General features: G+C 46.9%; 1 protein-coding gene across 4 annotated transcripts in view; it reads left to right on the top strand.

Annotated features, from left to right (window-relative positions):
- Positions 1-23,823, top strand: part of LOC144145855 (uncharacterized) — a 328,427-nt gene that overhangs the window by 242,262 nt on the left and 62,342 nt on the right. For 3 of the 4 annotated variants that reach the window (XM_077677654.1, XM_077677655.1, XM_077677656.1), the window contains one exon: positions 7,126-7,181. The gene's annotated coding sequence lies outside the window, so the exon portion shown is untranslated. Of the gene's footprint in view, positions 1-7,125; positions 7,182-22,286; positions 22,686-23,823 lie in introns of those variants that run through there. The other variant, XM_077677657.1, reaches the window with a different exon arrangement.

Raw genomic sequence — 23,823 nt, forward strand, 5'->3', positions numbered from 1 at the left:
TGACAACTTAAGAACGGCACCGGAAGTTGCCGCTGTGCCTTATCACCGTAGCCGGAATTTTCTCCGCGCGGCGCAAGTAGGGCGTTACTGGGAATATTTTGAACATGGCGTGAGCCGTTCCCGTGATTTTTTGGACTTAATATACTTATAAACGACTCCAGTGACGACAAACAAACTGCGTGAGACAAGGCAGACGATATCACGCATTCATAGCAAACCCCTTTCAAAACGCGCGCGCACTGACGTCACGGGTCCGGCGCTTTAGCGGAGTGATACACTACATGAGGTGGTGCCGTTATTGAGTTGTAACCGAGTATAGTAACTTTCATTAGCACCAGCATGCCTGACAGAGGCGCCAATCTACCTGCAGAAAATTATACAAGAATTGGGATACCCAATACGTTAACGTTTGAATACAGCAATTGTAATATTAGGATTGTACTGTTCAGGTGTGCGTACTGAATTCTAATTCGGGTTTTCAAAGAGCTCAACGCAGAGAACAGAGGACTGTTAACGCAGTGAAGGGCTCCGAACTTTTCGCGTGAAACGTCGTTAGTTACTTTATCAGCTTCCGCCGGCTTCCTATCGGCCGACGGCCTTGAAACGGCAGTATAATTTTGAAGGCTGACAAGAGGTGGGACGATAAGTATACCTTTATCTCGTAAATTTCGTATCGGCGCACATTTAGATCGCTCGTAGATGCGTTTACTTAGCGGGCAAAAAAAATTGTCGCATGGTTTCGTTATTTGTCTGCGATTTGGTTCTTCGAAGGCTTGACGATCCTTTGGACGTTCTTTCAGCGAAAGTTGGGATTTAGCTTTAGCGCTGCTTTCAACCTTCTTCAGGAAGGAAGGGTAAATTTTTTGAAGTGACAAAAAAAAAGTGTTGGCAAAAGGGTAATGGAATAATATTGGGCTTGGCGAAGGTTTGAAGTATGCAGCACAATTTCTCTGCACTTCGCCAAATTACTTTGTTTTCTTTAAGCTGAGGTAAGCGTTTATATGCCCCCATCAGGTCGACCTCCTGAGGCTAACTTTTAAAGCGGGCGTAGAAGACACGGGAGCAAGGTCATTGCACGATCACGCGGTCGTGAACCATCCGTTACGGCCGGGTGGGCTGACGTGACAGCCTTGCCTGACCAAAAAGTGACGTCCTTATCAGTGACGTCACTACTGCAAGTGACATCAGTACATGTTATGACGCCACATTCTGGGGTTATTTACATAACGGTATACACACGGCGCTCGACGTAGCATGGCTGCACGTCGCCACGGATCGAAGAACAAACAGGTTTACGACAGTCGGTTGGGACAATGCACAACGTCGTAATCAGCGCGGCATAGTGATGGAGAACGGGTCAGTATCGGGAAAATGCAGACTCGTTTAAGTGCGGAGCACTTTAGGGGCCCGGCTTATCGCCGTAGCTAATCCTGGGTCGCGGCATCTAGCAACCGCAGTAACGCGGCGTCACGCATCCAAACGGAGGCTTCGAAAAGGTCACCGCTTCCGCTGGTCGAGATCGAGCCTGGGTACCTCACGTCACGAAGCAGATGTCCATCCCATTGCACCAAAAAGGCACACGGTACTCATATGCAAAGTGTTTGGGGGTTATCTTTGCTCTGCGCCGTTGCAAGGTCGCAAATGCGTATACACAATAATATAAAATACGGGAAAAAAACATCATGAATTAACGCATGAATTACCCGAAATTATAAAAACTCTATTCTCGTAACTGTCCCTTTTGAAAACGTCCCTTTTGCGTCCCTTCCATCGTGACGTACTTCCGGTTAAGAAGTGGACGTTGGCAGCACGGAGGAAGGTTGGAAGTAGGTTTGCCGCGCTTGCGTTACGTCACTTCCGGTTGTTTGCTTTTAGCCAATCAGGGCTCGCCAAAAGGGACATGTTCGAAAGGGACGCAAAAGGGACAAAACTCGAGAATACCGCCCCAGTGTCCTTTTATGGTCGCTTTTAGGGGCTGCGGCGCCCTGTATTGACTAATTTAGGTATCAACGCCAGGCTGATACTCAAACTAGTCGAAAGAGGGCGCCACAGCCCCTTTGGCGAATCAGTGCTCCGCTTTCGACAGCTTCTACGTTGATTGGAACTGCTTTAATTTTTCTACTTTAAGGTTACGTATAAAGTCAGCGATAGCCGCGGGAACATCGCTGCGAGAGACAGGTGAGGTGGCTTAGCTGCGAAGGAGCACATCCAAGCTCGCTGGCGCAGTGGCTTCGCTGCACCTGTCCAGCGAATCGGGACATTTATATTACGTCGACGCGGCAGAAAGTGGTTTCGTAGCGCTTTTGTCGCAGTCGTGGAAACACACCTTTTAGAATTGCATTTAAAAGACTTTAAAGGATATGGAATTACGACTAGAATTTCTTTTTGTGCTTTTTTGCAATGGTACCCAGATTTCGAATTTTGGGTTTTGACGCCGCAAAGCTGTACCCCGGCTATGAAGCGTGCCGCGGTGAAGGGATACGAATTAATTTTGATGGTTTGACAACCTGGGGATCTTTGACGTGCGCCGAGGGTACTCGGGTTTCATGTAGTCAAAAAAAAAAAAAAGAAATGAAGGAAGCTCGCGCTAACAACCAAGACTTGAAGGTAGCGAAGTGTACGCAACCTTCACAACCATCACGACTGTTTAAGTCCACGATTGCTGCCTATTTCTTTTTTCTTTGCTGCCGCAATGACCTTTACTCCATCATTGTTGCTCTAAGTGTGAGCTTCCTTCATTTTTTTGGAAGTGATAATCTCGGAGGGCGGTATGCTATGACGTGTCTTTCTCGTTTCTAGCGAGTGTTGTCACGACTACGGCAAACGCTGGAGTCTCGTTCCGAGCATTTATTGCCACGATTATGGTGAACGCGGGTTTTTAAATGCAGAGCATTTCACTAACTCACGATGTCACCCGCGTTGTCCCGTCGTAGTCCGCACCGTCATTGTCCGCACCCCTCCCCTACACTATATAAAAGAAAATACTATCCGACGCCTGGTTTCGATCCCTCGACCCTGCGGGCGGAACGCAATGTGCATGGTGCTCTACCCACTGCGCCACAAAGCCGACACAGAATGGGACGCTACGAACGCGCCTTATATCGTTGACTAATTGAAATTACTGCTGACGAGCGCTCTCTCGTCAGCAGTTGCCACAAGTGCAACAACATTAACGTAACGCAAACTACTTAACGTCGTGCGCCCCCGGAAATGCTCTGCATTTGATCGTGCCCCTCACGAGGGGGATGTTTCACTGCGTCGCCATGCGAACAGTTTGCCACGCTTTAGTTTCAGTTCTTTCTTTAGTTTCCTTGCTCCCAAAACACCAAACACTTCAGTTTTATGGCACTGAAACCACGCCTCCAAATGCGTGTCAGAACAGTATACGAAGGCCAACTAACACACACCGGGCCGCTGATTGGCCGGGTTGCTTGCACTGTTTTTTTTTTGTTGTTGTTGTTGTTGCAAATATTGTCCAATCTTCCTTAGTGGGTATGCTCGGCATTCTTGGCCAATCTCCGTGAGTGGGTATCTTAGTCATTTTCTCGGTATTTTTAACTATGGACGCGAAAAATAACGATTTGCTAAACAGCTTTGCTATTGAAAGAGGTTGCGGAATTGTTTTAGAAGTTACTCCAAGGCTGCATGCGGCGCCTCTCGAGTCGCTCGGGACACAGAACGGCTTGAAGGGCAAGCGAGGCATTCCCGCGTGCCGAAGAAGGGCTTGCCTGCGCAAATTAGCTGTCCGGATACCTTTTGCGCAAGCCTGCAGGAACAAAAGCGTATATATTTAGACCAGTGCGCAGAGAACTACCATTCTTCCCGTCGGCAGTGTTTATGCGATACATTGAACGCCACTTGCACCTTCCTTTCAGATGGGCCATTCAAAATGCTAAGAGGAACTACGAAACAAATCGCCGTTTTTTTGGCACCTATTCCATCGTGAAGCACCTATTCCAACTTGCAGAAATAAATTGAGTATTGAACGGTTTTGCGAAATGTGCTCAAGTTTCGGAGTACGTTTCCAAATTCCAATCTCGTTGCCACGAAATGTTCCCTCCAGCAGTTCTTGTTTTTTTTTTTTTTACTTTTTAAACCCTGAAATGCTTTCAGAACGTATGCAACAAGCCCGTCCAATTCTTATATTTGGTGGTAACGGGGTGTGTATACCAAATATTACTACTTTATATGCACTTAAGCAAACTTACAACATCGGTCAAAAGATTTCTCTCTCTTTCTAGGTCTGGCCGTGGTTTACGGACATTATTTGTGACGCCATTGAAACCATATCATGGATTCAGTGACGTCACTCAAGCGATCTCATTGCCGCAATCAAAGCAGCTGTTCGATATATCATCGAGATATAAAAAGCATAAAGTAGAAGAGGCTGATGCTGTGGCGAGCAAATCACGCAGTGCGCTCGGAGATGGCGATGCTTACAGCTTTCGAAGTGCTTCCCGGCACGCAGGAAGAAAGCGTTTATCAGTACTGTGAACTGTAAAGGGACCCTGCAACACTGCCAATACACTGCTTTACACTTTTTCCTTCCCGTCTGGAAACATTGCAACAGCTACAGACATCGCTAGCACAGAGCGGCACTGCGTGATTCGCTAGTCGCAGCTGAGTCTTCCAGTTTGTCCTTTACTTTTGTTGTTAGTGCCTTCAAAGCGGCTGTCAGCGTTCACTTCTGCGACTGAAAAGAAGGCGGACAACAGCCGCTACACCGCTTGAATGACATCGTTCGAACGAGGAAACAAAGCCCAGTCCGAGAAAGAGAGAAAAATCATTTGAACAGGCCGGGGTTCATTGTGACCCCACAATCTAAGTAGAATGATTTTGATGTCCAATGCGCCGACGCTGCACAGGTGATGAGGCGCGCCGTAGTGAAGGGCTCCGGATTACTTTTGACCACCTGGTTATCTTTAACGTGCGCCGAAATCTCGAACACACGGGCTTTTTCGCTTTTCGCCTCCACCAGAAAAGCGGCCGCTGTGGCCGTAATCGAACCCGCGTCCTTGGGCTCAGCAGCAGAAACTTTAATCTGAGAACTGAACGCGCTTGTTGACTACGTTCTGGAAGCGTCTCACATTTTAAAAAGATGTTGAAAAAAAGTTCGTGAAGCGCCCTTAAGTTCCGAAAATGCGGCTAAGTTTCTGGGTTTCTTTTTTTTTTTTTTTTTAATCTTTCAGTGGAATCAGTTTCTCAAAATACGCGTCGTCCCTTGGTGTGATTTGGGTTCGTTCGATGAAACACGTACTCTTACATTCGTAGCTCAATCCACAATTCGCAACCGCACGTGCCACGTGTCACGCTTTCCAGGTTGCGGCGAACGCACCTGCTTCCATCGAGCGAGAACGGTGCCGGGTCGCCCGATAGAGTGAAATGAGAGGACGAAGAGTAGGGCGGCGTCTGGTGGGGAGAGGAAAGGGGGGTTGGCGGAGGGGCTGTGTGGGGTGCGATCCCGACGCGGAGGTGAGTGAACCGATCGACACTCCTGCGCCAACAACCGTTTCCCGTGAAAACATGACCCCGTTTCCTCGGCGATCAAATCAAACAACGCGCCGAGCCATGGCGGTTCTCTCCGTTTAGGCACCTGTCTGTATTCAGTGACCGAACAGGCGGCGCGTTTCGTCTGGTGCGCGACCCCGTGGGGTTGGCCCATGAAACTGTGGGGCTGTTCACAAGGCAAATTTGGGTTGTAAATTGACCCGCACAGCTAAGAACGGCTTGTTTGTGTAAATAATTCCACTTTACGTATACGGTGGTTCGTTTTCCCGTTTGTGGCGCGTTACATTGTGCAGAGACGACGCGTGATTTGTTTTATTGCCAGGATGATCCGGTACTTTTTTTGGCGCTTATTTGGGATCCGTTAGAATGTCAAAAAAGAGTGGGCTTGCAGTTGTTTTATTTGAGCGTTCGCCTGTCGCTTTCTCTTGAAATCTAATTTCTCTTCATAAGATAAATGAAGCGTCTTGAGCTTCTCCGCACGTTGACAGTTTTATGTTTAGGAGAGAAATGTACAGCTGCGCCAAGAAAAAGTTAACTGCTTTTAGGGGCGAAACCCCTTAGGGGCTCGGGCTGTTGGCGTCTCATGTCGTCGTCGTAACCATCGTCCCATGTAGTCACGGTACCAAAACACCGGGACACTCGTTTACGCCTCGCGCTAGAGAGCTTCGTGCTTCAAAGACAAGAGACTTTTGCAGCAAAGCTGTATACTTCTACCACCCAACGGTTTCATCTCCGTTGGCAAAAACGCCAAGGAGCCAATACTACATTTGTAAACTGCGTGCTTCGCCCCTCCCCAGGTTTCACGTTAGTGGAGATGGCCCGGGATTTTTTCTTCCCTCTCAAGCCTCCCGTGACCGCGGTCATGACTTGCGCCGCTGAAATTGTGAAGAAATGTAGCTTGTATTACTAGCGGTAGGGCGGCCTTTGTTTAAATGTGTTTTTAGTGAGTTCATAACTTGTGCGTTCTAGTGCATATCCGTGTGTCCGCGTTTCGTTTGTTGCAACATTGTGTATGGTGCTGCCTCGGTGCACTGTTAGGACGAGAAGCGGGGTCGTCTTGTGATTCACGAGGGAAGTCCGGGATTGGGTGCAGGAATGCGCTCTGGAGAGGAGGGCAATATTGCTGCAAAGTGAGCTTCAAATTTATCCCGCTTTTTATTATGAAGCTTGCCTCCCCTGGTTCGCTGTTGTGGCGCGTCTAATGGTACCTGACACTCATGTGTTTTCTTGCTTTCGCGGTTCTTGTATGCGATGGTAGCGGGCGCAACGAGGAAATAGCCCATGCGATACTCGCCATCGCGTTCCCCTCCTATCTTCCCTTTCATCCCGGACTGCATGTTATATTCCGAACTAAGGATATGCTGTTACGCAACACTGAATTCGTTTGATCTAAATTATAATCCCCGTTCAGGAGGCAAGTGACAGCATAAACAGTTTGTGTCTGTTATGCATGGTATCTTACCTCACAACATTGTTTCGTTTTGTAAGCCCAGGTTATCTAGAAATTACCTTTTTTTAACCGGGACCGAGATTCAGAGCGTCTTTTTGCTAGGTTTTGGTGCAAAAGCCGTCGAAAAAGCGTGAAGGATAACGTCTTTATTACTACTTTTACCGCAGGCTCAACGAAGACGTGTTCCTTGCAACTGGATTTTCGCTCAACGTACGACGATAAGGTATGTGGAGATTACAAGTTAATTCTTGCGTGGCTACATTCTGCAAGCGAAAGCAGCAAAACGAAAGTAACAGAAGCCGTACTCTATGCCGAAAGTTCTGAACAGTACTAGCAGGGCCTGAAAGAAAGCTAGTAACTTAACGCAGTGGCTCGTGATAAATTAATGCACAAATGTAGGACGATGTTGTGTTCATTGTGTAAAGCTACGCGTAGTTGAATTGGAAGCATACCGAATCGTGCGCGCTTACACATGTGTATTTTCGTGAAGGTGGCGGGAGAAGAGTAGATTTTCTCAGCCAAGCACCACGGAACGCATTCTGGGAAGCGGCCAACGATCATCAACTGCCAGCGACCGCTGCGCGCGTTGCCATTAGCCCAAACGATTACACTCACTGTGGCACGTGCGCGTACGTAAGTGTCCAACACCGGCCACCCTGAGCGGAAAGCTTCAGTGCGGTGTAGCCGTTGAGGACAATCTGTACCGTTGGGGCGACTTATACAACATCAGAGGCGAAGTGTAAATGATAATGGGGAGGCCTTTTGAGTCAGCGGTTAAAACAAGGCGGACCCGTAGAGACCTTAATTGTGAGGAGTGCAGGTGGCGGCAGGCAGTATTTTAGCTTTCTTATCGCGGGGATGTTGAGGTTGCTCGCAGGGCTCATTAACGTTCGTGTCGGAATTGCGGGGTAAAGCGAGTGACCACCCAGCGCACGTACGGCGAAGGAAATTTGCCGTCACCTCCCGCGCAGTAGGTTTTTCCTTTATTGCAACGAAACTATCTACGTTAGTGTGGGCCAATAGTAATTCTATTTCTAGGTAACATTACCACGTGCGGGTATTTATGTTAGCAAGCAATACCTAACGTGACGCAGGCAAGTCTTGGCAACGTCGTCGGCATAGGTTCTAGTGAAGATGACAATTCCAGTGTGTAATATATATATATATATATATATATATATATATATATATATATATATATATATATATATATATATATATATATATATATATATATATATATATATATATATATATATATACATATATTCTAAATGAAGCAACAAGAGCGAAACAATCGAATAGGTGTCTAAACGTGTGCCGACATTTGTGTCATTCTATGCGTATACATAAACTTCATAAAGTGAGAGACCGTTTTTTCGCATAGAGATCGAAATTCAGTTAAAGCTTGCCCGAATCGTGCTGAATAAAAAAAAATAAAACTGCGTCCTTGGTACATTCACTGCTTTTATTTTTACGACTAGCTTCTCCCATCCCGCCTCGTGCCGGTAGCGGCAGCCGCGAAACGCTGCTGCAAGATCATCAATAACTTTCGGCGCGCGTTAATTTTCGTCAAAAAGAAATCATCAGTTGCGTGCGTCACGCTTGGAAGCACGCTGCGCCAATTCGACCTGCGCAACGCGGAAGGAATTGCTGCGGTCGGTAACTTCGTCGCTCCGGGTTTTGCCGGTAAACTGTATTGAATGAACATATATAGCAATGAAAGCGAATATTTATAGTTGATCCTTACTCGGGTTTGGTATAGTATTATGTTGTATATTAGCGATGTGTTAATGGTACACGCCCTGGTGACATAAATATTCCTTAACCGTGAAGCTGTGTAGCAAATTGTAATTTTTCGTGTCCGCAGTTAAAAATACCAAGAAATTGCCGAGCGCGCGCTCGTGAACGCTGGCCACGCGGTGACTGCCGGGCAGATAACAAAACCAAGAAAATGCCTAGCGCTCGCGTGTGCGTGCCTCGCGGCGACCGCCAGGCGTCCCCGGCGCACGTTCGTCAAGCAAAGCATATATCCACTTAAGAATATGTTCCGAGATTGGCCGAAAAAAGATCCATCGTTCGCCGTAATCGTGGAAACATTTGCTCGGAATGAGAAAGGCGCTTCATAGTGTACGCCCCTCCAAGGTGATGTCCAATGATTGTCACTCCCAAAAAAATGAACCAAGCTCACACTTACAACAACAGTGATGGAGTAAAGGTTGTTGCGGCAGGGAAGATAATCAGATTGGCTGCAATCGTGGACTTAAATCTTCGGGATGGTCGTGAAAGTTGCGTGCAACTTCTCCACCTTCAAGTCTTACGTGTGAGCTTCCTTCATTTCATTTTTTCTATCAATGACAATACTGTTTTATGCTGGAGTCATGTTTGGTTAACGATCACAGACGAACAATTTTTATTCTGAGAGAATTAAAATGCGACGCTGGTTGCGACAATATATAAGTCTATCAATAAGAAATTTAAGTTTTTTTGAGCCTCGTAGAGTTAGATTAGTAATGGTGTTGGTTGCTGTAGTGAGGTATAATAACGAAAAGCCTGAAAAAAAAAGACGATTTCTCAGATGAAACAACTGCAATACCAGCCACTGTTCACATGCAGTATCGGGGCACAACATCCCCCTGCGAAACTTATTGCCGTAAACACCGCTTAGTTGGGCTGAAACGGCCATTCGAATACTTCACTGATGCTGATGGCTTGTTAGAAAGCATATCGCTTAATTCTAAATTCATATTTATTAGTTTCTTTTGTCAGCAGCCGAATACCGTCTGGTCACTCAATGTCTCCCCGGCCCTCTTATCGTTGCAGTGGCTTGCGAACCGTTTAAAAATACGTTTAATATAAAACACATTGCGGCTCAATTACTAAACTGTCACATTACAAAACGACAACCGCATTACATTTTCACACATGTGAGTTTAAGCTTGGCTAAAAATAATATTTATTATTCATGTTAATAATCCGGTTATTTTTCTTCTGCATGCAGATGTCATATAATGCGTTTGGAAAAGTTTAACAGCTGCACTGACGTATCATACTCTTACTATTACTGTTACTTATCTTAGTTGCGTCTAGTCGTTTGCGCGAATGAATTCCTTCCGGACCTCTCCTGGCGACCTGTCTGTCCTCACGGTCGAATGCGCTGTCAGATGGTTGTGAGAGCGTCGCCAATCAGGCGAAAATCCTTGTTCCCTGCTCTTTAAGCCTAGACCTTCGATTCTCGAATCAACGTGGCATTTAAATACAATTTTAAAATTCTGATAACGCACATCATGTCATGCCAAGAAAAAGCAAGGCAGTTGACAGTCCTTCGATAACAATTTGACCGCGCTTTTCTCTCAGCCTTTTTGCAACAACGTTCTACTGTAGGTTAGTTCGCAGTACGCCTGAGTACGTGAATGGGTTCTACAAGGGGACATTTGCTGCTCACCGTGATTCTACCTTAGAAATCAATCAATCAATCAATCAATCAATCAATCAATCAATCAATCAATCAATCAATCAATCAATCAATCAATCAATCAATCAATCAATCAATCAATCAATCGAATAATAAATTTGATTGATAAATAATTATTGTGTAAATAAATATTTATCGATGAATAATGATTTAAAGAGAATCAGTTACTCGACAAATCAATCATCGCCGGGACCGCCTTCAAGTTCAAGTATTTATATTATTCTGTCTTCTTGAATCGCTTATCTAAACGCGCTCACGCTATGACATCGCTTGCGAATTGAGCCTTATCATTTCTTGTTCGGACGGCACGATCATCGGCCCGGCCATTTCGCGCCGTCGTATCCTCAACTCGGTATTTCCAAAGTGCACTACCCTTAAAATTGATGATGATGGTTTGATGTTTATGGCGCAAGGCCAACCGGGGCAAAGAGCGCCAAAACAATAGTCATATATGAGAGGTGATACACTACCCTTAAAATTAATTGCATGAAAGTGTTTACTTGATATGCTATTAATTTTACTACCCTTAAAATTAATAGCATATCAAGTAAACACTTTCATGCAATTTCCACATTTTTTTTAGACGGCACATATCGTTGAAACGGAAAAAAAACGATCCGGCGTGATAGGGGAAGCGCTGACGACGTTGAACACGTAGTGGACGCCCAGGGAAACCGTATTAAATGTTTACTTGAAATATCTTTACATTGCAGCAATGTATTCGCTCTACGCCTTCCGCATATGTGACGCGGGGTAAGTTTGTAGGTTGCATAACTTTGTCTGAGCAGCGATAAAAACCGTCGCCAAGCTTCGGATGTTTTCAAAAAGAAAAACGAGAGAAGTAAGAGAGAGAGAGAGAGAGAGAGATAGAGAGAGAGAACAACTTTATTTTGTGCCCGGTGGGAAAAGAAAAAAGGAAGAGGTTGGAGATCCTCCTCGCTCCTCTTCCCCCTTTTAGGCGGCAGCCAGGAGTCGGAAAAAATGCGAATGCCTATTCATATTGATTGTCACCGAAGGAATGCGGCCCAGCGCGTTTACGGAACCATACCATGCATTCCCGGCTGAGATATTGTATACGCGCTTTGTATACTTTTTGCTGCCGTTATATCTTTTCTAATGCTCTCAAATGCCTGCGGTAGAAATCTCGCTTGTAATCTAGAGGGCATAGCTTGTTTGCGTCCGCTTTTGGAACAGTTATTTTACCTGCTTCTTATTGGCCTACGAATCCCCACGGTTTTGTTTTATTTGGTGCCTGCGACGAACCAATATCGCTAGGAGAATGTGCGCCCGAATCGACGGTGGCGGTACGCGTTATCTGCGAAACGGCGGCAGAGTTTCTATACAGTCAAACCCGTTTATAGCGAATTGCAATATGCACTGCGATTAGTTCGATATATCCAATAGTTCGATATAGCCGAACCCGCCTATAACGAACTTATCGCTACAAGTTCGCAATCCGCGAGAGCCCCCCTCCTGCTCCCCAACTCCACCATCCCCGCATGCGAAAACGAACACAGTAAAGTAGCTGTTACCATAACAAATTAATCCATTTATTGCAAGTAATAAAGCTACTTTCCGCCTGAACTGCCTACTTTGCAAAGAAAAAAGCGGTCATTTTTGTTTTCACTTTCGTTTTGGCGGCTTCTACTAGCATAGCATTCTCTACACGAAACATTATTTGCACCAGTTCGAGTCCACGTCCTCCAAAATAAAAGAAGCTTAGGCGAAGCACATTGACTGCCGAAAGCGGTTCATTGTAAGCGTCGGACGGCTTTCACTCGCGACATCATCGGGCATGGGGGGGAGCTCTTCCCAAAGTTCACCGATGCTGCTGCCTTGGTCCGGACTCGCTGACTGCGCGGGTTCCGTCGTGAGTCCCGCGCGTCGGAAACAGTTACGAAAAATGCCGGGCGTCATGTCGCTCCGTGTGAGGCGCATTGCCTAAGTCGCAACTCTTGCTCCGTGGTCGCAGCCAATCCACATCTCAATCGCCGCTCCGAGACCATGCATTTCGGCGTCCGTTCCAGGCGCGCAGAGTTCGATATATCGGATGTGAACTTCGTTATAAGGAATATGTTTCCCATGTATTTCCGTAAGTGAATTATTTTTGTTCGATATATAGCATAATTCGCTCTATCTGGGTTCGTTATAGCCGGGTTTGACTGTATTCGAACGATTTACCATGTGGTGGCGTCCATATTAGTCAAATTCAACGCATTAGCAGGGTTTCTCGATGTGGTCACGGATTTAAAGGACACCTGGCATATTGGCAGAATTCACTGATTGGTAACATCGAAAAGACTCTGTTAGCGTGCGTGTCCGCGAGCAAGAAACAAAACGTTCTATAAAGGATGCCTAAGTTTACACTCCTTTTGTTCAGAAGGACTTAAACATTGAGATTGAATGTAATTTGCGCACTTGTAACAATTTAGTAATGAGGTACCGGATTGGTAGAAATGACGATAGGAGAAACAAATAAACAAAAATTAAACTCAGTTCCGTTGAGACAGCGGAGCTGTGGTTCTTTCGTGTCAGCTCGTTTCTCGAGGGGCGCTCGCTCGAGAACGGGAATTGCCGTGGCGGCGCTAATTGTACGGTTCGGACAAAGGAATCGGCCGCTAACGTCAGCGGCGGGATGCCCCTTCCCCCGCTCCCTCTCCTGGCGGAAGGGAGGGGGAGCCGCCCCTGCGACACCGTTGCGCCCTCTATCGGTGGTTCAGGGAACCGGTTTCTGCGAGGCCGCCGGCTGATCTGGTAACCTGCTGCTACCTTCGCGTGACGCACAACGGGCGGAAAGCAGACCGACGAGAAGGGTCGACACACAACAGCTTCGCTGTTAAAAACGCTCTACGAAGCGTGCGTACGCTTTCATTGCTGTGCAGAAAGACTTCAAAATATTGAAAATGAATGTAATTTGCGCACTTATAGTAATCTACTAAGGACCCGGATGGGGAGAAACGACGATAGAACAAACAAACAAACAAACGAACGAACGAACGAACAAACGAACGAAACCCATAAAAATCTACACACGTAAGTACATTTTCAGCGTTTGAGGAGGCCTATGAGTTCCCATCGTGATGACAACGGGCTTGTCGAGAGTACAAGGGTTTTCACCTCGCTGAACGCAAAATTGTCCATAGTCTGCGACATTCGAAAAGTGCTGCTGTTGAGAGGCATACCTGGGACACCGGCGCAGCGCATGGTTAATATTTCATAGCCGATGTCTCTTGCACTGAAGTCTTGATATACGACCACACCGACTTCTACTGCCTGACTTGTTTTCTGACGTTAGGCCGCGACGTTTTGGGCTTAGGCAGTCTGTGGGAAGACCCTTTGTTTTAACTTTTGTAGCAGCGCCGAGCGTTTCATCTTCACGTCCTAGCGAAGCGAAAAAAAAAATTCAATTAACATCCCGCTTGTGTATGGCGGCGCTAGATATGAGGGTGCATACGCCGAGCTCCAACAGACGTAGTTGGCTGCGCAAGACGCTCCTCGCTCTTCCGAGTGCGCAACGCGAGCTCCGAGTCTAATTACGTTTCCAGCCTTTGTTAGAACGGTGCCTCCTTCTTTTATTATGATTATTTTTTTCACCTCGAAGGTTCTGTCCAACTGAAATTCAAAACTTCACTTCCGAGAAAGTTTTTGTGCACTCACTCGGTTGTGGACGAACGAATCTGACCGCGTCGTCGAGCCACTGCGATCTGTACACGTGTGCCCGGAAATTGGACCGCTGGCTATTTTCCGCTTCCGCAGACAGCCAGTGTCTTCCAGGCAAAAAAAGGGAAGCAATCGAGAGTTTTGAAAGCCAGCATTGTTTCCGTATGTCCGCGTCGCCCGCACGTGTTCAAAGATGTTACAAGCTTCGCGATGAAACCGCGGTAGAAAAACGTAAAGTCGTGCGTTCTTATCCAGACCCGGAAGCGGAATAGGTGTATAAGCGACAGCGGTTAGTCGGTTTGCCAAGCAAAGCATGTCAGGTTATTATTAGCGCATTCTGGAAACATTGGGGTGTCCATTTAGTGCCGCTTCTGTTTCTGCATTCCGCCTTCGGACGTTTTTAATTCGCTTCCGCCTTTTCATGACGTGGCTAAATTCCGGGACGTTGTTTTCCCTCGGCGCGCGTCCTGTTGCTCTTCTGTCGCACGTGCACTGCGTGAAGCCTGTGCGCATGCGCCGTACGTACGTCGTCCCACTCGTGAAGCGACGGCACCTGCTCGGCGCATTGGCTTGCCGGTATGGACACCCCCAGAGTTTGGGTGCGGGATTTTATTCTACACAAAGATCAACGTTTCTCCTTGAGGTATGGCATTCCGTACGCTATAGCTGGCCCTGATGTATGGTGTACTGTTACGATGAAATGTCCCTGAAGAAGCTTTTGAAATTGTAGCCATCGCGTCGAGCGGGAATAGAAAAGAAAAGTTTCTGTTGCTGGAAGCCGCTCAAGGTATCGGAAACAAACCGCGGGTAATGGCGTGGGTGCAAATGACTTCGTTTTTTCTTTAGTTCTGCTTCAGGTAATGACGCTGCAATGATATCAACCGGTATATGGTATAGCTATGCGTTTTTCGAATAAGCGGTGACTGTGGTGCTAGCGGGAGGAACAAGATTCGCGTACAAGTAAATTAAATCGGTGTGCATTTAGGTTACGGGTGCGATGGCGGTTGTAAACAGCGCGCTTAATTCTGCTTGTTCTGCTTGTTCGTCAAGGCATTGCGTGGACTTTTAAGGGACGTAAATGTAGCTTTCGGGGCACGTTGGCATTCCTCGGACCTTCCAAACGACTGCGAAAACCGAAAACGCAACCGTTTCGCGGGGTTTTCTGTTTTCGATAACACCGACAAGAGGAAGTGGCGATTGACCTTGACCTGTGCAAGGCGTCCAGCTCATAAAACGTGAAATATTTGCCCTCTCATTGAGTTAGCCAACTAGGTATCAAGCAGCCCGGCAAGCAAGCAAAGTCTGCAAGGCACGCTATGCGCCTGCCGTGTGCAGACCTCCAAAAATTTGTAGCTTCGTCCTGTTTGGCCAATATCGGGGATTAGTATGTGTCATGCTTCCGTATGCATGGGGTACGATGCAGTGGCTCAGTGCATATATTGGGCGTTGTGCCGCTATGCCCCTAGAGACGAATTCAATTCCGGCATCGGCGGCCACTTTTCGGATGGACCCGAGAAACGAAAGCGCCCGTGTGTCGAGATTTTGGCGCACGTTAAAGATCCCCAGGTGGTCAAAATGAATCCATAGCACTTCACTATAACGCGCCTCATAGACCACGTGTAGCTTCGGCTCCGGAAACCGCCAAAATTTCAATTTTTAAACAACTGGATACAAGATTTACATTAACCCGAACCCGCCGCGGTGGCTCAGTGACTGAGGCGTTGTGCTGTTGAGCCCAAGGACGCGGCTTCGATTCCCGGCCGCGGTGGCTCCTTTCCTAATGGAGGCGGAAAGCGAAAACGCCCATGTGTTGGAGACTTTGGCGCACGTTAAAGATCCCCAGGCGGCCAAAATTAATTTGGAGCCGCCAAACCTCACAATAAATAAATAAATAAATAAATAAATAAATAAATAAATAAATAAATAAATAAATAAATAAATAAATAAATAAATAAATAAATAAATAAATAAATAAATAAATAAATAAATAAATAAATAAATAAATAAATAAATAAATAAATAAATAAATAAATAAATAAATAAATAAATAAATAAATAAATAAATAAATAAATAAATAAATAAAATTAAGACCTCTGTCTGATGCCGGACCAGGGGTTCTACGCGTAAAACACCTAATTTTTGAGTATGTGGGCATGGCGTTGGGCAGCGACTTCTCTCTCTCTCTCTCTCTCTCTCTCTCTCTCTCTCTCTCTCTTTGCACGCGCTCTCTGCGCTGCTGTTTCGGCTGTTTGGAGCCGCCTGGACACTTCAGCAGGTCACACAACTTGTACAGACCACAAGTTTACCTTCTTATCAGCTGCTTCGAATCATGGCGTTTCGGTCCAGCGTCTGGGTCTTTCCACAAGCTAAGAAGGCGAACACCAAAAAAAGCACGCACAACTGACGGCACACGATCTCAAGTGGAGCGGCAAGATGTCGCCCACCTTGAGGAATTTCTCCTAAATATCGTTGTAGGTGGATTATTACGCAGCTAGAAATTGGGTGTACGAACAAAGTGACCTCTTCCCCCATTTCAAAGCCCCCCCTTCCCTGTGTTCATAGTTTCCTCACTTTCATGCGTATTAATACATGACATATTTGTTTATTTATCCTTATCTATGTATTATATATATATATATATATATATATATATATATATATAGCTGCATGTTACTTTGTAAATAGCGTTTGTAAATATAGTTCACTTCAAAGTAGAATAGGCACCATGAAACAACCAAAAATATGCTGATCGAGGGGTTACATCGAATTCCCCCTTCACAATTCATCTTCATTTCATAGCGCGCAAATAGCTTGACAAAGGGGAGTATAACACTCCACAAGCGTTGTTATACCACCCTTTGTCCCGTTATTTGTGCGCTGTGAAGATGAATCTGTACCAACTAGCCCGGTTTTCTACGCTACTTCAGTCCCCTTCACAAGAACCGCAGCCGTGGTCTCGATCCCCCGCGAACTTACACGGTGGCAAAAGTATTCCATTTCCCGGATGTGCGTCCTACGTATCCCAGCACGCAGGCGCGCACAAGCAATTGAAGGTGAGTTGGGAACCGTATAATGCATATCATGCCTAAAAAAAAAATTTTGCAGTGGCTTAGTTCGCCTATGCCAGGATATTCGTAGCGTGAGCTAAGGTCCAGCACCCGTACTCTAATTGGATTGTATTTCAATCCAACACAATCTAATCCAAGCCAATCCGATCCAAACCAATGCTTCTTGCGCTTGCGCAGAACGGCCCTTCACGGCACACGCTAAACCGCTCAACCTCGGTCAGTGTAGCTTACGCTACAAAAAACCAGCAAAGGTGTAACGTTTAACTTCGTATGGTTCATTATAGCCCAACGCGAATTTCAGCTGGCTAGAGTAACACGCTCTTCTGGACCCGCTATTCTCGTGCTAGAAGTAAAGCCTTGTAGCTAGGTTTGCAAGAAAAGATCACAGCCCCTTTGTTAAGGGAAACATGGTTAAAACGTGAATGTTTCTCTCATGCAACCTGAATCAAGGTTAAGGTCCGAAATAACTGTTTCAGTCGTGTCGGAATGACGCAGTCGGGTAAACATCGGCTTGATAACGCCAGGGTCTCAGGTTCGATTCCGACCAGCGAAGCGTATTTTTCTTGAGGGGCTTCAGGCGCCTTTGTCGAAACCCATTGTGCAAGTTGGCTTTCCTGCAGTGCGGTTCGGGCGCAACAATTTGTATTTTATACTTTGACTTTGATGACATTGGCGTTCAACCAAAGAAAGCTTCACATTTCAACCATCTTTCGCTTCACCCACGATCTTACTCATCGCCAGAAAGAGTTAGCATTCCTGCAGCGAGCGCGTTCTGGTGTGGACGGTTGCCATCAGTGAAGCATACAATGCTTTACTTTAGAAATTATACAGCAAGAAACACCGGCAGCATCACTCCCACGTCTCTTATAAAAACAGTCGAATCTCGTGATAACGAACACTGACATATACTACCGAGTTATCGGCTATAACGCACTGATACGTACTTTCGTTGGTCGCACTTTATTTAAGTAACACTTATTCTTTTCATAACGAAACCGAAACCGCAAGAGCCGCACCATATCGGCTACGGCAAAGAAATATTTGGTTCGCGTGACGCTAGAAACTCCAAATAGATTAAAAAGCAAAAAAAAAAATTAGAAGTGAACAGTTTCTAAAAAACTAGAAAAGTAGAAAAAGGCCCTTTTATACACGGACATTGTAGGAAACTTCATCCTGCAGAGCCGTTGAAAGCGGCAAGACGAGGATCCCATCCTTCTTGAAATAAATAAGAAAGCAGGCCTCCTTTGTCACAAAAAGTGTGTCCTGCTGTAATTTCACGTTGTCATGTTCCGGTCCATTTAGTTTGGAATGACACAAGGAGACAGCTAAGGATTGCTTCCTTTATAGCGGGTTATATAGAGGCCTAGAACAATGGGCTTTAGTGTATACGGTTTTTGCGCGAGTCAGATTGCCGATTTGTGAGGGCCGATTTTTCCCTCCTCTGTTGCAACCAATATCGGATATAACGAACTAATTTACTGCCCCGATACTACTTCGGTATAACGAGGTTCGACTGTATAATGCTACGTCGCGACGCCGGGCGCGTTACTGTCGCCTCCTAAGCCTCCACATTAGCGTGCAAGCCTGTCGAAATCCGGGCCTAAAGCTTGTCAGTTGATAGGTCCGCCTGTTTACGCGACCTTAAATCTTCAAAACAGCTGCTATTGCAATACCCACACAGGATGCATCAGCAAGTTAAATGTCATCCACGATCGGGAGACTTTCTTTTTTAAAAAAAAACACTATTAACAGGGTCAAAAAATAGTGTGCAAATGACTGCAGTGCGCACTTCCGGCGACCTCTGCGGTGACCTGCGATCGTCATTGAAGTCGACCGCTTTTTTGATCTTCTCCAGCGCGCAGCTGCGCGCCGTGTGACCGTATTTCTCTCCTGGATGTCGCCACGTTTTGTGAGCCGCTGTCTCTTAGCAGTGATGGAAGACGAATTGTTCGTCCGCGGCTCCGCGTTGCTATCCCACCCCCGCTCTCTCTCTGCATCCACAGCGCGCTCCAGGTATGTGTTTTGTGGTCTCTGCGTAACGCTGTTCTTCTAATTGGTTGCATCGTTGTTGGGTCATTACGCTTAATTTAAGAATGCGTGGTGTTACGGGAAGCCGCTGAGTGACGGGCAGATGGCGTATCAAACGCAAGCCTTTTCTTTTTAGGTGCCCCATCCTGCGAAATACCGTCGTCGTCGTGTTATAGTTGTTGTCCTGTCTACGAAATTCAAAACGGCCGCCTGTGTAAACGGAAAATAAAAGTCGTGCACGTGACATAGGCTGCGCACCTGAGCTGCGCAGAACCCTGATTCTATAGGGAAGCTGTGGCGTGTGTCACTCTGCTTGCTGACGTAATTCGCGGCGTAAGACAAAACGAAAGCGGAGAAAGAGATGTGGTTACTATGTCGCCACGCTATCGCCTGCAAAAACGTAAGCAAGCTGAAGTTCCCCGAGGAATCTCTTTTATTATTATCCGGAGACGATTGCCGAACGGGATGTTAATGCAGTCGCTTACGGAGTTCAAATGTATCGAAAAGAACGCCAAGAGATGGAGCTGTCTTGACGATTATGATCTTCACATTTTGTCAGCCGGCGGAGGAGAACAACAGTCTTACTACGACATTACCTCACGCCTTTTGACCATGTTATGCGACGGAGAAAAAGAAGAAAGAGGAGATCGGAGATGTGCTGTGAATTTCGAGCAGCTTTAGGAGTCGTAAATTGGCTGACGCCGGCGGTTAAACGCTTGGCAATGCCGCTGGAAGCGGCGACGCATCTTCTGTGGATGTGTGTCAGATGGTTCGTGGTGCGTTTGCGTATAATGTTCGTAAAGACGCTCAGCGCAGTGTCGTTTGGAGGCGGGCTTGCCTTTACGAACAGTGTGTACACACCAATGTAGCACGGTGGGAGGTCTTGAATGTTATGTAAAGTGACAGTCATTTGAACACTCATTTCGCGCGATTCTTGAGGGTGTTTCTCTACCGAACAGAGTCGAACTCCATCTGCTTGCGAATTTGCTCCGCGTTTTCGCGGGGAATGGTGTGGTGCACTCCATGTCGATTTCGCCTGTCGCCGATTTCCTTCGCCTTGCTCTCTTAAAGCGTGGGATTCTGGGAGCTCCTACAACGCATCCGACTTCCCACGTGTCCATTCTGTCTTCTGGGGGGATTCGTCTTATGATCTAAATAAAGCCCGTTCTACATGGTGCGAATTTCGGCTGCGAATTCGCAGCTGCGACGCCTTTCGTGCGGCAAAACAATCGATCTTTTCTATTTTCACTGCTGCGACAAATTGCCAAATGCTAAGCGGCGTTCACAGGAGACATTCGATTGTTCTAAACGTTTGCCCATTTGCCACCGCAACTAGAACTGATCGTCTTGCCGCACGAGCGGCGCCGCAGCTGCGAATTCGCAGCCGAAATTTGCACCATGTAGAACGGGCCTAAGGCTCCCGAACAGGCTGGCGCAGCCCCAACGCCTTGCTTGTCTGAGCTATACAAATATGTGATCTCCACTCCCTCTTTTTTGCGCCCGTTACTCTCACGGCGACTTGAAATTTCGCGCCTCTTCCCCGTCATGCAACGCGTATTTCCCGTATCGTGCCCTCTGTTTTTGCTAGAGGTGCGTTGCACGCGGCATGCGCGAAAAGTGACGCCCTCAAATACGACCCGGTGTTCCGACAGCTTCGCGTAAAAAGCTGTCGGTAAACGCGCGCACTCACTCACTCTTCTGAGTCACGAACCCCTAATGGCAACACCGGTTGCCCGGGAAGCCCTTTTTTTGATGGCTTTCGCATTGTTTTGTTCTATTCAACATTTATACGGGATTCGATGTATTTGGATGGAAAACGCGAAGCTCTCCTTAGGCTGAAGTAACAACAAAGCAGCGTGTTACATCTTGGCTGCTAAACGCGCGTCGCTTAGAATGAATGTAGACCGTCCGGAATTTTTTAACGGACCGATAGGGCTGTGCGTAGGTAAGTTGTCAGTATTTCACATCTATCAGAAACGCGGCAGCCTGAACTGGGTAGCAGGCCACAACATCGTAGTTCACCAGGTTTGCAACCTTTATATATAAAAAAAATCAGAAACATTGCAAGTTCCTTTAACGTCAACGTTTTAAAAAAAAGTTTCCTGCGAACGAATAGTTCTTAATCTGTCTAGAAATAGTCTTTCTCTCTCTCCTTCTCTCCGCAATGGCTAGCTTCCTCATCTCAAAAGCAGTGTTCAGTAACAGAAATTTGATGTGCGACAGTTATACTTGTAAATTTTCTGATACTAGCTCGGTCATCACCCAGGTTCATTTGAACCCCCCCTCCGCGTAAGCTCATTGGCTAAAGCGTTGTGCTGTTGGACGGGAGGACGCAAGTTCGATCGCGGCAGCCATTTTTCTGATCAGGGCGAAAAAATGAAGACACCCGCGTGTGTCGAGTTTCCGGAGCACGTTAACAAATAAAAAAAACAGATTGTCGAAATAAACTCATAGTCCTCCACTACTGACCGCTTTACAGCCCAGGTGCTACTTCGGCACCTAGAACACCAAAATTTGAATTCTGAACCAATACGGTTACCTTTTAATGCAACGCGGTATTGCCTTGGCCCCGTCAGACCAAAATGGCCCCAGACTCTTTCTGATTTGTCATTTAGGCCTAATGACCAAACTGATGGCTGGTATACGCACTATTATGGTTGCATGGCGAGGCATAAGTAATAGAGCGAACGAGTAGTTAGCGGGATGCCACCGTTGTGTCGAATATGGAGGCGACGAGCCACCTTGATCGTCGCTACCATTCAACAATCCGACGACCTTGTAATCGATTCCTTGACGCTCACTGGAGTTCCCGTAGCGGGAAGACGGCCCTCGAGGCGTGGACGAACAAGAATGTGCAGTCTGTCTCAGATCGGGCCCGTTATCGCACCGGCGTGCGTGCCGTGCCACCTCGGGCGCCCCTATCAGTGACCACTCCTAATCGCTGTCGCTCTTCGAGTGCTAGTTCAGGGAATGCAAGCATTGCCGTTTCTTATCTCCGCCGCCGATTCCCCTGCGCACCCTTGTTCTTTTCGGTGCGGAACGATAAGATGGTTGGCTCAGCGGAAGAAGAAAGGGCGTTTCAAGATCCTTGAATTAGTTACGCGGTGCCCTTGGCGCGCACTTATTTTCCGGCCCTCTCATCTTCCACTCCGCATCCTTCTTCAATGCTGACTGGTGCCGCTGAGGCCTTGCTCGCGTAACCTCGCCTTGTGTTGATCGGTTTGTGCGTTCCGCATTCGAGCCCCTGTCCTTGCGGCCCAGTTTTTCTCCCATGCGAACGAGGTGTCAAGGACTGCGCCCCCAGCGAGGAGGAGAACCCAGCGCCGGCGGCCACGGATGATACGCGGAACTCTCCCGTGTGGCTCCGGAAGAAAGTAAATTGCGTCGGGAAAAAGCAACCGCCCGGAAACGACGCTAGACACGGTGCATCGCCCCCAAAACAAAGAAAGGAGGAGAAAGAGAAAGGAAGCTTGCACTTTCCTTCGGCGCTGTGCGGTAAGCGGACGAACAGCACCTTGAGGAATCTGAGAAATTTATGTTGGCCTTGTTGTGCTTAGGTTGACGTCGATGCTTGAGCAAGTTGTCTCGACCTTCTACACGTCTTTTTTCCCTTCGCGCTGTGGAATTAAAAAAAAAATGTGTGCACCGTTGGTCCTGTTGGGTTCGGTTTCGAGCTGCGGCGTCCTTTCGCGATTTAACTGTTCGTTCAGCGGAGAATGAATTGGGAGGGCACCGTGGCGACCGTAAATATTGCGCCTCCGTGTAGTAATTAATTCCACTTCTGTTTTGCGCGAGACTGGGCGTGTAACGACGGGGAATTCATGACGAAGTGCGTATGGCCGATGCTCTTCATTGGAGCGACTTCTGCACACACTAGCCCACGGGTAATTCTGACCGGTATCCGTTAAGTATTACTGTTAGGCAATAAGAAAGCAAACTTGAATGGCCTTGTAGGTCCATTATTGGTACGCTCCGTGCGTCATTCCTTGTTTGTGCCGCGTTTCTGCTTTAGTCGTACTTTTAGCTAACTTGTTGTACTGAACCGCATTCAGTGATAAAGCAGTGGAACGATTGCTGCATCCGCTAGCTGAACGTTGCTATCCCGCGTCCACACTTCGGAACAAATCAAATGCATCGCGTGGTAACCGAACGGTGCGAGTTTCGTTCGTGCACGTGCAACCGCTTCAGCAGTGTTATCGGAGCTTGAATGCCAGAAAGGGCTTGTCTCGCTTTCATTCCGTACCTGTACACGTCGTCTGCCATAGAGTTTAGCCGCCCAACAAACGCTAGATATGTAACACCCTCAGAGCCTACAAATTTCGGCCGTCAGTTTTATCGCTCTCAAAAACTGGCCGTGTTTTATTGGATTGTCTTCAACATGTTGAAGGGACCCTGCAACAGTTTTTTCAACTACTTCTAAATGTGAAATGCTTTCAAAACTTTAACAAGTGCATCCAGTACTTAAATAGGTGGTCACGAAGAACCTAGCTTTGTGTTACTGCTCCACTCCCGTCGGATAACCCATTGTCTTGCTGGGAAGATTTTGCCCTTTTTCGGTTGTTGCATTGTTTGCGGCAAGGATGACGTCATTCGAGAGATGTTGAGACTATTGTGCGGATTCCTTTCCGTTGCA

This window comes from Haemaphysalis longicornis, unplaced genomic scaffold (genome assembly GCF_048455015.1).
Source record: "Haemaphysalis longicornis isolate Haplotype H1 unplaced genomic scaffold, Haemaphysalis longicornis Haplotype H1 scaffold_7, whole genome shotgun sequence".
NCBI classification, from domain to species: domain Eukaryota; kingdom Metazoa; phylum Arthropoda; class Arachnida; order Ixodida; family Ixodidae; genus Haemaphysalis; species Haemaphysalis longicornis.